The sequence below is a fragment of the Talpa occidentalis genome, unplaced genomic scaffold (genome assembly GCF_014898055.3).
Source record: "Talpa occidentalis isolate TD23 unplaced genomic scaffold, MPIMG_talOcc4v2.1 talOcc4.4, whole genome shotgun sequence".
Taxonomy (NCBI): Eukaryota; Metazoa; Chordata; class Mammalia; order Eulipotyphla; family Talpidae; genus Talpa; species Talpa occidentalis.
In genome coordinates this window covers 133,038,137-133,055,153 of record NW_023604295.1, presented here as the reverse complement: position 1 = coordinate 133,055,153, position 17,017 = coordinate 133,038,137, and the positions used below count along the sequence as shown (strand labels likewise).

The following is a 17,017-nucleotide window of genomic DNA, read 5'->3' as shown; positions in this document are numbered from 1 at the left end:
AAGATAAACACATGCAATTTGCAGCAACATGGATGGCGCTGGAAGGGATCATGCTCAGTGAAATAAGCCAAAAAGAAAAAGAAAAATATCGGATGGTCTCACTCATAGCAGGAATCTAGAAAACTTAAATAAGGGACCAGGAAAATGAATAACTATAAGAAAGTAAAAATCAAAATCAACAAAAAACTATGAACCAGAGACACTCTATGGGGGGTAGGGGGCAGGAGGGGAGGGATTGGGGTCAGAATGGGGGGGTTGCAATTGTATGGGGAATATAAAAATAAAATTTATTATTAAAAAAAGGTGTAAATCTATACTCCTTAAACATATTTAGTTTGAACCAACATTACTTCAATTAAAAAGTAATGAAAAAAATTAAAGCCAGTGTTAAAGTTAAAGCAATGATTAGAAAAATATCTCAGAACAATCAAACAAAGGAAAATGTGGTTTTACAAATATATTATCTTTCTTTTAAACACTTTTTTAGATCATTTTAAATTTTCAATAAACTTGAGAGAGAGATACAGAGATATGCCCTCCCCCTCACATGCACAGCTTTCTCAATATCCATATCCTCCACCAGAGTGGCACATTTGTTACAGGTGATGATCATATCAGGCGAACATATCATTGACATATTGTAAATACCCAAAGCCCATCATTTACCCTACACTTCACTCTTCATGTTGTACATTATATGAGTTAGGACAAATTTAAAATGACAAATGCCCATAATTAATAGTATTATCTGATTATTTTCACTGCTCCCCAAAATTGTCTGTATCTACCTGTTCACTTTCCCCCTTCCCTAGCAACAACTGCTCTTTTTATTGTCTCCATAGTTTTGGCTTTTCCAGAATGTCATATGGTTAGAATAATACAGTGTATAGACCTGGCTTTGTTTACTTACTGATATGCATTTAAGATTCTTCCAGGTCTTTTCTTGTTTTGATAGCTCATTTCTTTTTCTTTTTTTTAAAATTTTATTTTATATGTTTTTTACATCATTTTTCATTTTGGCACAATGTATGCATTTTCATCTTGGTTATAGTCCCCATATAATTCTCACCCCCCTTGTTTTGATCCTACTCCCTTCTCTCCCCCTCCCACCCCCCATAGTGTGTCTCTGGTTTATAGTTGCTTGTTGATTTCGATTTTTGCTTTATTATAATTAGTCTTTTTCCTGGTCCCTTATTTAGATTTTCTAAATTCCTGCTATTAGTGAGACCATCTGGTATTTGTATTTTTCTTTTTTTTTCTGGCTTATTTCTCTGAGCATGATCCCTTCCAGCTCCATCCATGTTGCTGCAAATTGCATGAGTTTATCTGTTTTGATTGCTGAGTAATATTCCATTGTGTATATGTACCACATCTTCTTGATCCAGTCATCTATTTTGGGGCATTTGGGTTGAAGAGCTAAAAAGAAACTTCTCCAAAGAGGAAATACAAATGGCCAACAGGCATATGAAAAAATGTTCAACATCACTTGTAATCAGAGAAATGCAAATCAAAATTACAATGAGGTACCTTCTTACACCAGTGAGAATGGCACATATTAAAAAAACTAGCAACAACAAATGTTGGCGAGGTTGTGGAGAAAAAGGAACTCTTCTGCACTGTTGGTGGGAGTGCAAACTGGTCCAATCACTATGGAGAGCTGTGTGGAGATTCCTGGACCTACTAAACATAGAGCTTCCATATGACCCAGCAATTCCATTCCTGGGTATTTACCCAAAGGACATAGAAACATCCATTCAAAAGGGCACCTGCACCCCGTTTATAGCAGCACTATTTACAATAGGTGAGCTATGGAAACAAACCATTTCTTTTACTTTTTAGCACTAAATAGTATTCTCTTTGTCAGCTTATTTACCATTCACCCAGTTAAGGAATCTTGATAATTTCCAAATTTTAATAGTTATGAAAAAAGTTGCCATAAACATCCATGCTCGTTTTTATTTTTCCCCTGGACTTGTCTTCAACTTTCTGGGGAGATACCAAGGAGTGCATTTGCTCGATCATATCATAAGAGTGTATTTAGTTTTGAAAGAACCCACCAAACTATCTTCAAAGTTGCTGTAGCATTTTACCTGCCCACCATCAATGTATGACATTTCCTCACCAGCATTTGACATGGTCAGTGTTCTGGAATTGTCCTTCTTGGTGGGAATTCATTGCTATTTTAATTTACATTTCCCTGATCACTTATGAGTAATATCTATTTTCATGCTTAAGTATCATCTGTTTATCTTCTTTAGTGAGGTGTCTCATAGGTCATTTGGTTGATCTTTTAATTAGGTTGTTTGCTATTGTTCAGTTTTAGAATTTCCTTGTATATTTTGGAAAATAGTCCTTCATCAGATGTCTTTTGCAATATTTCTTCCCAGGCCATCTCCTGTCTTACTCTCTTGATATTGTCTTGCAGAGCAGAGGTTTGTAATATTAGTGAAGTACAGCTTATCAGTTATATTTCTTACCTTCCTCAAGTGTTGTATTGCTTTTTTTAATTCCTAACATTTCTTCTTTTGGGTACTTTCTTAGAGTTTCCATCTCTGACTTATGTTTGCTCATCTGTTCTTGCATGTTTTCTGGACTAATAACTGTTTATATATATTTTTAAATTTCTAATCAGATCATTCTAATATTCCTTTGCCTGTTCTGGTTCTGATGCTTGCTCTGTCTCTTCAAATTATATTTTAAGCCTTTTTTTCCATGCTTTGTAATTTTGTTCCTGATAGCCAGGCATGATTCACTGGTAAAAAGAAATTGCTGTGATTAGGTCTTTAGTAATGTAATGGGGAGCCTTAGGGGAGGTGAAGTGTTCCACTGTCCTTCGGTTTCCCTCACTTAGTGAGCCTGTGCCTTTGGGCTGTGAGTTACAAGCCTTCCAGTTTTTTCTAGCCCACACCCCCAGGCGGCCCAGTTTGGCTACTTTAGACTGGAGTTGGCATTTCCCTTCCGCAGGACAGTTAGGCTCCAATAGCACCCAGCTGCTTAGGCTCTGGTGAACTAGCTTCACCTGAGGACAGCCTTTTTAAGGCCAGACTGCTCTGCAGCACTTCAGAGTGGTTCTTTCTCCCTCTCCCCAGTGGAACTGAGAGAGGATTTTTCGCTGGTATTTTCAGTGGAAATTTTGTTGAGCTCCTGGAGGTGAGTCTTTTATTTTTTTTTTCTGCTGCTTTCTCCTTTATGACTGGGCCCACTGGAGTTTTTAACTCTCAGGGTTGTTTCCACTGGTCTCCCAGCAGTTCTTTTGGCCCAAGTTCTCCTGCCCAGTGCTGGTTACCCTCGGCGTTTCCACTGCTGAGTTTCTGCTCTGGGAAACAGCCTTCCTGGACTTTTCTCTCCATTCTTGGGGAAGCGTTTTGCCCTGTTGCTCGCCTCTCTTGTGTATCCAAGAAGAGTTGTTGATTTTTCACTTTTTTTCAGTTTTTCATCTGTTAGGATGGAGTGGCGACTTCTAAGCTTCTTATTTATGGGATCACAAATTCTACTTATTTCTTGAGGAAGTGAAATTAGTGCAGACTGACTGGGCTTTCCAGTTCCTTGATCTGATCAATGTTATAGAGTGCTTATATAAATAAAAAAGGAGAAAAAAATTTAGCCTATTCCCTAGACAAATCCCATCAGAAATTAATCGCTCTAGGGGAATTTTACAGGAACTGGATAATTTGAATATAAAGCTACAGTTTAATACCTGAGTTCTGTGCATTTAGTTGAAAGAGTATCTTCAGATTCCACCTGGCTAGTAGGTATACGTGACATAAATATAAAAGTTAAATAATCTGAGTTGTAAACTCATCCCTCTATAGGATTTTTTCCCAGAAAACTAATGCAGTAAGAGGTATTTGTTTACAAAAAAAAAAAAAAAAAAAAAGAAAAAAACAACAGAAAACAAAACCTGATGTAGTAGTAATAGGCCAGTTCAAAATATTTTCCAGGAAGAAATTTTGCCTGAGTAGAAAAAGAACAATCCTAAGAAAGGATTGGTTGAAGCCATAGATTTTTCTTCCTTCATGATAAAAGGCTGGTGGATTACACTGGTTTAGCTGTAGGCAGGAACTACCAATTTTCTGACTTCACCTGTTTTTTAAAAAATGTTTTTGTAAGGGTTTGTACTGGTGCTATTGCAATGGTTACTCTAAAATAAGCTTGGCATTAGTCAACCTACTGTATAGAGAATGAGGGTTCATCTGAAAATTATTATAAAACAACACAATGTTAATTGAAGAATATTAATATGGAACTGCCATGTCTGAAAATAAGTGAACAATAATTTTGCTAAGTGGTTTGCTTCTCGACTTCATTATCAGTAAAGGGAAGCATTCAAGTACAAAAGAGAATAGTATGTACTTTTATTGGCTTGTCAAATTATCCAAATATACCTCAACTGTGAGTGGCACAAATATTAAGGGAGCATTTCAGAAAACAAAGTTGGAGAGTAACCATGTTTTTCCTCTAAAACTTTCATTTTCTAGTTTCCTTTTACATCAAGACTGCAGAAAATGATTCCTGCCTCCTTCTGACCTCTATATATTAAGGTAATGTTCCTTATTTAAATTTTTAGCATGTCCTAATGTTAAACTGAAATCTGGTGTTTTTTACTGGAATTGGTGCTTTAGTGTGTGGTCTCTGGAGGCAGAGCAAGGCACACAGATCTGGGTACAAGTCATTTATGTGATGTGGGGAGCAGATGACAGAAAAGAGAAGGTGACAAAAGAGGAAAAGCCCCTGTGTTTGCCTGAGTGGATTTGTAGTTCTAGGTTGCAGTGACTATTCTAGAACCTCAGAGAATCTCATTCCCCACACTTCCTGGTTAGGCTCCAAAGAGGGCTGACCTGGTAGCGCAGGAGCCCGAGTGCCCAGGCTATGCCTCACAGGTGCAGCTCATCAGGGGCACAGTGGGCAGGAAACCCGAGGCAGAGAAGGTGGCTACTGCCATCAGCGCCTTTAGTCTTTTCTCTTTTTATGTGATTGACTTCTATAAAGCTTATGTTTGCAAAATAATCAGACTGCAAAGTAATCAGATTGCAGTATAACCAAGAAAAACATTTATTGGAGACTAGGGACCACAATCTGGGTCCACCACCAAGAACCAGTGGCCAGGTGTGTTCCCCCAGGGTCAGAGCAAAGGGGACTTTGAAAGGTTGCGCCGAACTTTGTTTTCAAGCTTTTGGGTTGATTGACAAAAGTCTTCAGAGGTGGCAGTGTGAGGCCTTTTGTAAGCATCAGAAGATGGTCTTCCCTGTTTTCTTTCCTAATCCCAGCTGATAAAAACTAAAGAGTGTGTTGGTGTTCTTTTGTAGTCCCTGATGAGGATTTGTATCAGGTGGCTGAATTAGGCCACACTCGGCAGTTCACTTAGATTTCTCAGCATGGCAGAGGCAAGAGGGAGTCTATTCATTTCAAAGTAGGTTTCACATAGATCTCCAGAAGCACTTTTGTTAAATTTATTGTGTTATTTTTATGTATTGTTAGCTGTTGTGGATCTTTACTCAGCATTTCTAAAATTGTCACTTGCAGACATCTATAAGATGACAGAAAACTTAAAGGTAAACTGAGGCAAGTTCTAAAGCAGTTTTTATTCAGGAATAGCAGAGGAATTGCAGTTTGGGACATACAAACCACAACAAACTATAGGCAAGTTCTTATGGCTTTGGGGTAGGCTGTGTTTGTGGGGAGGGAGAGGAAAGTGTTGAGTTATAATCTACTAAAATGAAAAACAAATAGAGACCAGCCCTGAATTTTGTTGTCATTTTTTTCTATTTGCTAACATATGTGAATTACTCCTGTAATTTATCATCACCAGAATAGATTTTACTACCAGAAGTATGCACTATGCTCTTATTTTAGACTTCCCTGTATGTACACTCTACTAGATTATTTGTTCAAATTTTAAAATAGTGTTCTTAGGAAGTTTCTCATTTTAGTTTTTTCTCATAACCAACAAGATCATACCTGGATATAACAGTAAAATAAATTCTCCAAAAGGAACTATGGAAAGCTCTCTATAATGTGTTCTTTCTCTGCACAAATTAATTTTTGGGCACCAAGATATTGAGGGACAGAAAATTTACCTGGGAATGTAAGGAATAAAGCCTTAATGTATATTAGAAAATGTCTTATTGGAAATCAGCTCAAATATAAATTAACTTCTCAATTGCCTTTAGTCATGTCTGCTATTCCTTTTTCTCTTCATGAATTTATAATCAAATACCACATTTTAGATATGGCCTGAGTCTGTTCTTAGACAGTGGTGTTTGAATTTTTAGCTTTTGGCTGTTAATGAATATATATGGTGATGTTTCATTCAAGTCATTACTTGTTAGAGAAAAATAAGTATTTTGAGTGTCGCAATGCTGCCTTGTGTGTGATTTCACTTGTAGCCAAGAGTAATGAGTCGGTTTCTCCTTAAGTAGAAGATAACCTACACACAGGTAAGTAATCTCTTTTCTGTTTAGAGAACCAAAGTGTCTGGAATGAAGTTATTCTGCAGCTGAAATATGTTTTCCTCAAATTTTTACTTACCTATGATGTTGGATTCAAGAAATTTCAGTGATTTCTATATTAAAATATCTCCGTAGCCACAGAAATGATTGCTTATGTTCTTGTAGAAAAGTTGAAATAAATTTACAGCTCAATAAAATACTGGCAAAACTGGTCAGTGCCCATATCAATATCAGTTACATTCCATCAGACACAATGTACAATTCTTGTGGGAAAAAATTACTTGTGTTGCTATTGGTTTACTATGACTTTCATCTCCACAGAGTTGTAACATAGCTTAGTCAAAGGTAGACAAAAAGTGGGAATAATCTAGATGGATGAGCTGCTCAGCCCACAAGATTGCAATGTCTGACAATTTTTCTTTACCATCTCTACCCACCTGGCTCACTCTTCAGAGACCTTGTAAGGAAAGTAAAAACAAATGTCAGGAACTGCGGTGTGCTTACTTGACAGACACCGTTTGGAGTTTGTGGCATGTACTCTTGTCGAGATAGATGTTTATATACTCTCTGGAGAGCACTGTTGAGAATTCTTCAGAACTCCCAATTACTGAGATGTGTAATTGTAGATGTTCTATAGATCATAACCTTCTCTTTAGCCTGTATTTTGGCATCAGGAGAAAACCTCAGCTTCTCTTGGTTGCAATTCCATTACCAGCATGTCTCCTGGACAGGTCCTGAGAAAGTTCTTCACTTCCCTCGCTCATGTGCTCCACATCTGATTCATTCACAACTCTATCTGGTGCTTTATCAAACCTTTGGATTGTGGCCCACCCAATGAAACCAATTTGATATCAGTACTCGTATAAATTACTTGCAATTCATTTTCTCACCCTTTTATATTACTCAGGTGAGCTTCAGACCTGTGTCCATACCATGGGGGCCACATTTGTGTCCTGCTTCCTGCATTGAATTGTGTTGGGGTGGGGAAAGTTAAGCTCACAAAACACAAACAGTTCCCACCAAAAAAAGTTTTGTTAACTTTCATTCTCCCCTTCCTTGACCATTAGTGATCTCTATTTGCCAAAGTAAATGCCTGGAGGTGATAGTTCTGGTCTTCTCTGTGCTTTGAAAGTCAGGAATACTAGTGCATCTGAGAATCCACAATCTCCTACCCCCTTCTGAAAATAGAATGTTCCTATTTGGCTTGATTTGGTAGATTATTTTTGGGAGAAATGATATTTCTATTTATATGGAAATATTTTTGAGTATTCCCAGACCCAAAAAAGTTATCTACTAAATCATACCAAATAGGAATATTTTATTTTCAGATAGGGGAATCTGTAACTTTATAAATATACGTCCTGCAGTTTTAATGCTTTATGGAAAATGAGACTTGAATAGTTGTACTTTCACATCTTAGTTAGAAGGAAAAACTCACTGTAACTTTAATTTGCTTTCATATGTGCTTTATGATCAAATAAAAGCAAACTTGGACTTAGGTAGGAGAGACTTTATTCAGATGAATTGCAATAACAATAAGGGGAAGCTGTTGCAATAGATGAAGCCAACCCTTGCAAAAGGAAAGAATGTTCCGACCACAAGGCCTACAAGCTTCACAGGCACAAAGATTCTTTTGTGTCAGGAATAAAGAAGGCTAGAAACCTGGTTTTGGGGAGTGTATTAAGAGGGTGGAGTAATTTGACACAGGAGCAGAAAGTATTCTCTTGATGAAAAAGTCTTTCAAGAAAGGGTAATTCCATTTTGGATGTAGATGCTGGCTTAGGCTGAGTAGGAGGCAAAGTTAAGATGCCTGGAGGTGGGGAGAAGTTTAAAGTTTGATCAAGTATTGAACAGGTATTTTGTACAGTTTGACCAGTGGTGCAAGAAGGATTTGGAGGTTCTGTCTGGCCATAGAGAAACACAGGGGATTCATTAATCTTTTCTAGGTTGTTTGGTGAAGGATGCTTCTTTGTATTTAATCTGTTTGTGCAACACAAAAGGGTCTGGAGATATCTTCACAATCACTGTTTTTCTGAGTACAAGGCTGAGGAAAAATTGTCTATTACTATCTAACTTCATTTGTGTAGTGGGGCCACCTTGTTTCTATTTACAAAGTGTTCTTAGAGCAGTTTCTTCAGTTGCATCTTCCATGAGAGGAACTGATGAGATTTCATTTTTTGAGAGTAACAAAAAGAAGGCAGGATGAGACTTTTCAAGGGACACTTGACAAAAAAATTGTCTTGGAAGCTCTATTTCTGAAGAGGTACATAGCTTTCGGCCTTTAAAATGAGGCCATGTAGCTGGAACTTTTATCACATCTTTGCTAAGAGTTCCCATGTGAATAATTCTAGGCAATTCTAAGCCTTGTGAAGAATATATTTGCTTTAAAGAAAACTAGAATGTTCCTGTGTAGAAGGAGCAAAATCTATTAGTCTGAGAACTGGACTGGAAGATAGAACTCCAGTTTCTATTTACAGCTTCAGTGGAGATTGGCTTTTGTCTCTCAGGGCGTTCCCTGCCTCAGTCTCCATATTTCTAGGAGAATTTGCAAAAAATTGTCACAGATTCCTTAAATAAAATCATAGACACAGCTTAGTACTGGATTTTTCTACATATACACAACCAAACATTAATTTATGGAAGTTATAAAAATTATACGTGTTTTAAAACCTGTATTATTTACATGCATGAAGTAATACTTTGCTTATATTCCAGGCTTTGTTCTAAGTTCTTTACACATAATCCTTCATTTAATGCTTGCAACAATACTTTGAGGTGGATGCCATTATTCTCTCCCTTCTACACCTGAGTAACTAAATGGAGGGGTCAAGTAACTGGCTCAGATTTACAAAATGGGGAGTGTGGTTTTGTATTCTTGTGGCTTAAGTTCATAACTTACTATTGAAAGGTAATCAAAATAAAGGATCTAATGCAATTAGAGTCTCAAAATGGCCCATCTGATTGGAAATCTTTGGTAATTAAAGGCTTTAATTATCTCAATTTCTGGATTAAAAAAAATGAGTTCTGTTTTAGATTTGAAGGGGAGCACCTGATTCTTTAGCATTATAATTGAATGCTATCTCTATTAAAAATGGCTGAAAAAATTATGAATAGATGCACATCCTTGTAATTGATATTTCTAGTAATTAATGTTATGGTAACATTATTTTACAAGCTGTTCTTTGGAGGGTTAATGAGGGTAGTTCTAGCCAATAATTCATTCTCAAGATAATTCTAAAGTAAATGGGAACATTATGTGTTAATAGATTCATTTATCACAGCACTCTAAAGCCTGATAGTCCGTACAATATGCATTTTGCCTATTTGTCATTGCTCACCCCCACGCATAGACATTACCTGTGGCGCTGGTGAGTCTATGAAATCACATTAAGTTTATTAAGTATAGCTTTTCTGGTAATTTTTGCATATGACTACATAATTAGGCAGTAATTTCTCTTAGAAAGTAAAACAGTTGACCTCCCTTTGGAAAGATCAAACAAAATTTGGAAGCTTGCGTCTGTCCAGATAGTCACCTGTAGCCAACCTGGCAAATTTATAAACGAACATGAATCAATGCCTGAAAATAGAAAAATGTGTCCCTGGAATTTATATCACCATTTTAGTCTGTATAGCATATCATTCTTGAGTCCTTCAAGCTATTTTCTGATTAAGAAATAAAACTTTCTAAAAATTACAAACAGTCACATTTACCTCACAGCAGGCAGCAGCTTTAAATTCTATGAGAGTAGAATGTCCCAGAGCGAAATTTGGCCCTAAAAGTGATCTAAGGGAGCACAGAGAAAGAAAATGAATTTCCTATGCTAGACCATATGCTCAGCTTTCCAGAGTTTGTTTTCTGGTAGCTCAGTGCCACCATGACTGTTTAAGAGTTCAGAACTCCCTCGTCTCTCCAAAAAGAAGATACACCTGCTGCATTGGACGATTCTAATCCTCCTCCCTTGCAGATGATTGGATATAAAAGAACCTTCATCCTTGGTGATGGGCAGTAGCACCGAGATATCATCTGACTGTTGAGAACATAAGATTATTGACAGAGAAGAAGAAAATCTTCAGTCGTAAAGTTAAATCTTTAATGAGGGGAAGTATAATTAGAATGAAGCTATGGGAAACATTTCTTCATACTATCACACCGGAGTCAGGAAAAAATGCATTCATACAGCAGTGGTCTGCTGGAATCATTTAAAAATAAGCTATGTTTTATTTTTACATTCCCCATGCAATTGCACCCCCCTTATTTTGACCCTAATGCTCCTTTCCCCGCCCCCCCACCCCATAGTGTGTCTCTGGCTTATAGTTGTTTGTTGATTTTGATTTTTTTCTTTCTTATAGTTATTCTTTTTTCCTGGTCCCTTATTTAGGTTTTCTGGATTCCTGCTATGAGTGAGACCATCCGGTATTTTTCTTTTTCTTTCTGGCTTATTTCGCTGAGCATGATCCCTTCCAGTGCTGTCCATGTTGCTATAAATTGCATGAGTTTATCTTTTTTGATTGCTGAGTAATATTCCATTGTGTATATGAACCACATCTTCTTGATCCAGTCATCTATAAAAACAAGCTGATTTACTGAGGGTAAATTGTTATAAGGAATGTAAAAGAAACGGATTTAATGATAAATTAGCTCATTTCACATGTAATGGAAACATGTTGAATTTTGGTCTCAACTGTCTTGGTGGGTGCTGGTGGTATGTCGCAGGAATGAATTTGGGAGTTGTGAGGCCCCTCTGGCAACACCTACTTCCCTGGGTCCAGGGACTCCGTGTTCTGTGTGTGGATTAGCAGTTCTCTAAATGGGCACCTTGAACACAGCGATGGACACTTCAGAGCTTCCTATCTGTATTTGCAATTATTTCTGCAAGTTAAATTCCAACTCTTGTTTTAAGGTACTGAGCAGATGCCCCTCCATGCCTTCTCCACTTGTTCTTTGAACTTATTTTCTAGTCCTACGAAGGATTGCATTGTTTTATTTTGCTAATAACGTGTTGATTTTAACTTTTTGTTTCTTTATGTGTCAAAAAAAAGTTGAATGTGATTTAATGAACCACAAAAGCAGTTATCTGATCATGGTAGAAGCAAGATTTAAATGAGAAGAACCATATGCCAATATTGCCACTTTCTTTAGCAGTCTTTTTTGCTTTGCCCAGAAAAAATGTAGAAGTTCATTATCATTTCTGACACTTACGTAAGTTACAGAGAAGCTATCGTTTTGGGGAGCTTCACATTTTCTTTCTGGCCCTTTAAATCCCAGGAAGTTATACACTCCTCACCGTTGCTAATCTCAATATATAATGCCTCATCAATTCTCTTAAACAATCTTCTTTAGGTTCTGATTTCTGCCAGGACCTTGACCGACTCAGAGAGAAAGACCCCCACTAATTTTCGTGTATCTAATTTTGGACAGTTATAAGAAGTTCTGGTTCAGATCTGTTTATCAGAAATTTAGTATTTCATTTTTGTATTCACAAATAGAAACATTATTTTACTCCGTTTGGTTTCCAATTCTCCCCTTCCTTAAATTTAACTCCCTTAAATTATAAACTAATTAAAAAATTACTTTTGCATAGAAGAACTGGGGTATAGGCCAGAGGTGTAGGGATGAGTGTATTCACCAAAGACAGAGTGGGGAGCAGAATAGCTGGATTTATTGAAATACACTAAAGAGAGCTTCAGGCAAAACCGGAGAGGTTTGCTGCACCATATGGGGATTAGCTACCTGGCTGGTGCTGGAATTTTGGCAGTTAAGTGCTGAGACTTAACCCTTTGGCCACTAGAGAGGCCCTATAAAATATTTTTTAAAAATTTAAAAATAACAAATTTTATTTGTATATATTTTTATTTTTTAAAAATTCTTACTGCAGTAACATTAGTTTATAACATTTCATAGGTTTCCATTGTACAACATTTATAATTAAACATCTGTACATACTACATTATGATCCAAAGTCTCCCTAATTTTTAAGTGAATTTATCCCTATTAACTCTTCATTTTTAATTATTTTTAAGAGGATCTTAAAGCAATTTTTCTTTTGCATTATGACACCGTGGGTTATAGGTTTGATTTAATAAGGAATGATTGTAAGATGGAAAGAATGGGCGGGGGGCTCCATTTTTTTTTCCTCTCACCTTGTTGCCCTCAGGGCACATTGTCCTCTTGTTATTGTGGGAAGGAGAAAAACCTGCAGGATCTCCTCAGCATTGTGCCTTAAAGGAGACTGAAATCTTGTGAGGAAGAAATGTGTACAGGCCGACAGCTGTGTATGATTCTGAAGAATCCACTGCCAAAGCCACAGGCCCAGATTCACGCTGCCAGTGTAGATTCTTTAATCGCAACCACAGAGTCCTATTACAGGAGATGGCTGTTGCAGCTTCTCTGTTCTCAGTCGGAAGATGCTGGAAAACAGACAACCAGGTGGCAGCTGCATTGGTTTCTTCTGTTCTTTAAGACAGTTGAACTTTCTCATGGCATCTCTCAGAAGTTTTCTGCAGTGTAAGCGTTTGCTAGTATGTGTTTCAGCTCAAAAGTTTCAACACAAGTGTACTTAGTGACACAGAAAGTCTCTTACAAGACAGTGAGGAAAATGTGTTTTTCTCTCCAGAAGTTTGTCTCCAGCAGAGAAATTTAATTATTGGAAAATGTTTGCTATTAAAGATTTATATATAACTATGCTAACTAATTAGGATGAGGGTCACTGATCTTTAAAAAGTATTATCTGAATCAAAATTATGCATGTATGTGTAATTGCTGATGCTTGAAATGTTATAAACTAAGCAAGTTATATAATGCAGAATTTCCAGTTTCCAGGCAGAGAGTGTGTGTGTGTGTGTGTGTGTGTGTGTGTGTGTGTGTATGTATGTATGTATGTGAGAGAGGGGGAGAGAGGGGTCTAGAAGATTCAATCTTGTGATGTTGCTGGGAAATAATGAGCTACAGTGATTTCTACAAATTATATTTTTAGTCTATATAGATTGAGTGCAATAATTAAGCAACATTTATAGGCATCAAGGCTGAACACTTAAGATAGGGAGTTAATGTGCTTTAATTGCTAATTTAACAATGCAAGAGGACATTTCTAATAAAATCATCTTATGTAGGTTTAGATAAATTATCCCTGAATTAAAAATATAATTTAAAGATTAAAAGAAAATTGTAACTTATCCAACACAGGTATTTGTAAGAACAATTATATTAACTGCCAGATAAATTTTCAAACAGTAATTTTCTAATTTCATGCAACTTAATTTGACTAAATTTTCTACTTTTCCTTCTTTTTAAAGGTGTTTTATGTTCCCCATTTAACTTTCAGTATATGCTATTTATTTCTATAACAAAATAATGAATATTCTGCTCACTGATCTATTAAACAGATAACTACATGGAATGAGAAATAAAACAAAATTGAATTTCTCTGTAACACCTATTTATAAAGTAGAGAAAATCACAGGTCTTAAGAAACAATTTAAAAGAAACTTATTTAAAAATGTTTTTTAAATAGAACCCTAAAAAAATGGAACCAATGCAAATAAAATTGGCATACGAAAAGCAAATGAAAATATAATTTAGCGCAGAATAATTACAACAATATCAAATTAATGGGGATTTTTTGTTTCACATACACATATATATTTTTTTTCATATATATATATGAATGGATTGAGGCTGACACAAAACTCCCCAGGAAGAAATAATGGAATAATTAATCAACTTAAACGAGCAAATTTTCCAAAATTAAAAAAAAGTTTATTTTCACATTTCCATACTCAAATCTCCTTTTACTATAGTGAGAATGGAAGTTGCGACCCTCATTTTAGAATATTTGAAACTATTTGATGTTATAAATATTAGAATATGTAGAAGAGCAAGCTTCATAAGCAGTTTCTTCTGTTATAACAATTCCCTTTGAAAAGTAAGAGTTAAAACCCTAATATCAATAACTTTAATACTTTTGCGTTTTTTGATTCATAAATTTACTTACATGTATATTTAGCCTATTCTACCTACCATACAGGGAAAGAATGAGTGTTGTTAATGGGTTTTTTTTAATTAAAAATAGATATACTACATGCTAAAATTAAAATTGTGTGTGTGCATGTAAACAGTGCACAAAAGAATGCTGAAAAAGTTTCATTTTGAGAAATTTTTCCATGGAGAAAATATCTGCAATAGGTACCTGCTGATAGGCAAAATAGATCCTAGCATGAGGAAAAGGTAATCAATATTAATAGTAACTTCTTGAAAATTTCATGACATACTTTTTTTTATACTCCTTTATTACAGTGTTTACCAGATATATTCTAGTATTCAACAAAGAATTATACTGATTTTCCTACTTTATAGTCTTTATTCAGTTACATATTTTTGCAGCTAAAATCTTGCATAGAATTCTGTCTTTAAAACAATTCATTCTACTGCCAATTACAGAGTTGAAATTCAAATGAAAAGCTTTTATCAGCTACCTAACCCTCTGTTCTAGTTGTATACCTCATAGTCATCAGCAACATAGACAGTAAATGCTGAGAGATTGAAAACATTCCATTAAAGTAAAATTAGTCTAGAACAAAATGGCATAGAATACTGACAGAAAACAAATAACCAACAGGACAGCAGTGATGGAGTATTGAGGTTAGTCAAAAAATGCCAAAGATGTGTTGCTTACTGTAAATATCTCTAACAATTTAATTTTGCATGACAATGATACAGCAGCTACTGATTTTTCTAGACCAATAGAGTGTCCTAAGAAAGGGTCATATTTCATTTTTCTTTTAATTGTAGTAACCTTGCACTATAGCATTATTTCAGGTGTGAGACAGTTTCAGGTGTGCATCTTTAAGAATCAACATACTACTTAAGTATACCACAAAAATTTCAATTTGCAATCATAAATCAGTATTCTGGTTTTTCAAATAGCTTTTTGAAATTGGCAAATAACAATGCATGCTTTTCAAAATCAAAATTTCTTTGGAACATCCACTAGTCTAAAAACATCTGTCAAAAAAATGTTTGGTATTAACAGTAACAATGACAGTGCATTTTTTAGGTATTGATCAATTTAACATTAAAAATCCTGGTTACCAACATCTTTAAATATTAAATTAGAACATATAAGTTATTTGAGGGGAAATAATGGAATCTGTCATGGTAATTTTAATAAATATATTGATACTCAGCATACCATTTTTACTTGAAGGATTATTGCTATATGTGACACTTTCACAAGTGCTCAACAAAATTATGCCTTATGTTTCCCCTAAGCCAGTATAAAATCCAGGTCATTTATAAGGAAAACAGGCAACTAACTTTACTGTTTGATGGTAGAATCTTAAGATTTTCTAGTTCCAAATGATCAACCACACAATTCATAGTGACTGAACTATAACCTCAGAGACTCTTTGGTAAGGGGTATTTTACTCAGAAGATTCCTGAATATCTAGAATAGACAAGTTGTGAAAAATGAGTTTCTAGTCCCAGTTCTGCTTTGGGTGAGATATGCCAGTTTCTTCATTGTGTAAAGTGTAAGACTTGGTTATTTCTAAAGTGCCCTCTAGGTCAAAAATTTGGACAGACCATTACCATAAGGCAAAGAAATGAAAGATAAAATTTATGAATGGTACTTGACCTTGTTTGGAGTAAGGTAAATTGTTTGAAAAAGTTACCTTTTGGTGGTTACAAGTTGAACCATGAGAGAACAGTGAACATCTGGGACAAGATAGAAAAGCAGAAGAACAAAAAGTCTACTCAGATCCCATCACTTTGCCTCATGTCAGTTCTGTTTTTTTTTTTTAAGATTTATTTATGCATACTAGAGCTGGGGTGTAGGCCAGAGATGAGCGGGGTGAGAGGACTTACCCAGAGACAGAGCTGGGAACAGAACAGGCAGACTGACTAAAATACACTGCTCAGGGGAGCAGCCTGTAAGTCAGGAGAGGTCTGCCTCACCATGTGGGTTGCTCGCTGGCCAGCCAGGGATCTAACTCATGCTGCAGAGGCTGAGGATTGCTTCATAGTGGGGCGCTTAACCCCTTGTGCCACCAGAGAGGACCTGTAATCTGTTCTTAATTACATTTCTATATACTAGAGGTAACACATTTAATTTATCCAGAGTATAAACAACAGCTATATCTATATACACTAAATGAAATGAATACACACAACCTACAAACTTAAAAAAAAAAAAAAAGGAAACCTAAGCTTTTCTGTGTTTAAAAAAAATGAGTAATGGGAATATTCATTACAGTTATTTTAGCTCTATCATATCTATCACTGTAATATTCATTACAGTTATTTTAGCTCTATCATAAAATTCTATGAGTAAAGATCTAGGGAATATCTTAAGAAAAATTTAAATACTTCCTCTGGACCAGGCTGGTTGAATAAATCTGTACTTCTTACTAAACCTAGCAGAGAAAGTCGGGTTACCAGAATGGAGAGTATGAATCACCCTACTTTGATTTATAAGACTAATATCCATACTTGTACTTTCTTCCTATAGCAGCTTCTCTGCTTATAGAAATGCTTCTGTTTATAATTTGATATATATGTATTTAATTTTCTA

The 17,017-nt window shown here is 35.7% G+C and overlaps 1 long non-coding RNA gene across 1 annotated transcript in view; it reads left to right on the top strand.

The window, feature by feature from the left end:
* Positions 1-3,081: 3,081 nt before the first annotated feature.
* LOC129146796 (uncharacterized) overlaps positions 3,082-17,017 on the top strand; it is a 93,407-nt gene continuing 79,471 nt past the window's right edge. Inside the window, exons 1-2 of the long non-coding RNA XR_008554024.1 lie at positions 3,082-3,150; positions 4,479-4,541. This is a non-coding gene — a long non-coding RNA (uncharacterized LOC129146796). The remainder of the gene's footprint in view (positions 3,151-4,478; positions 4,542-17,017) is intronic.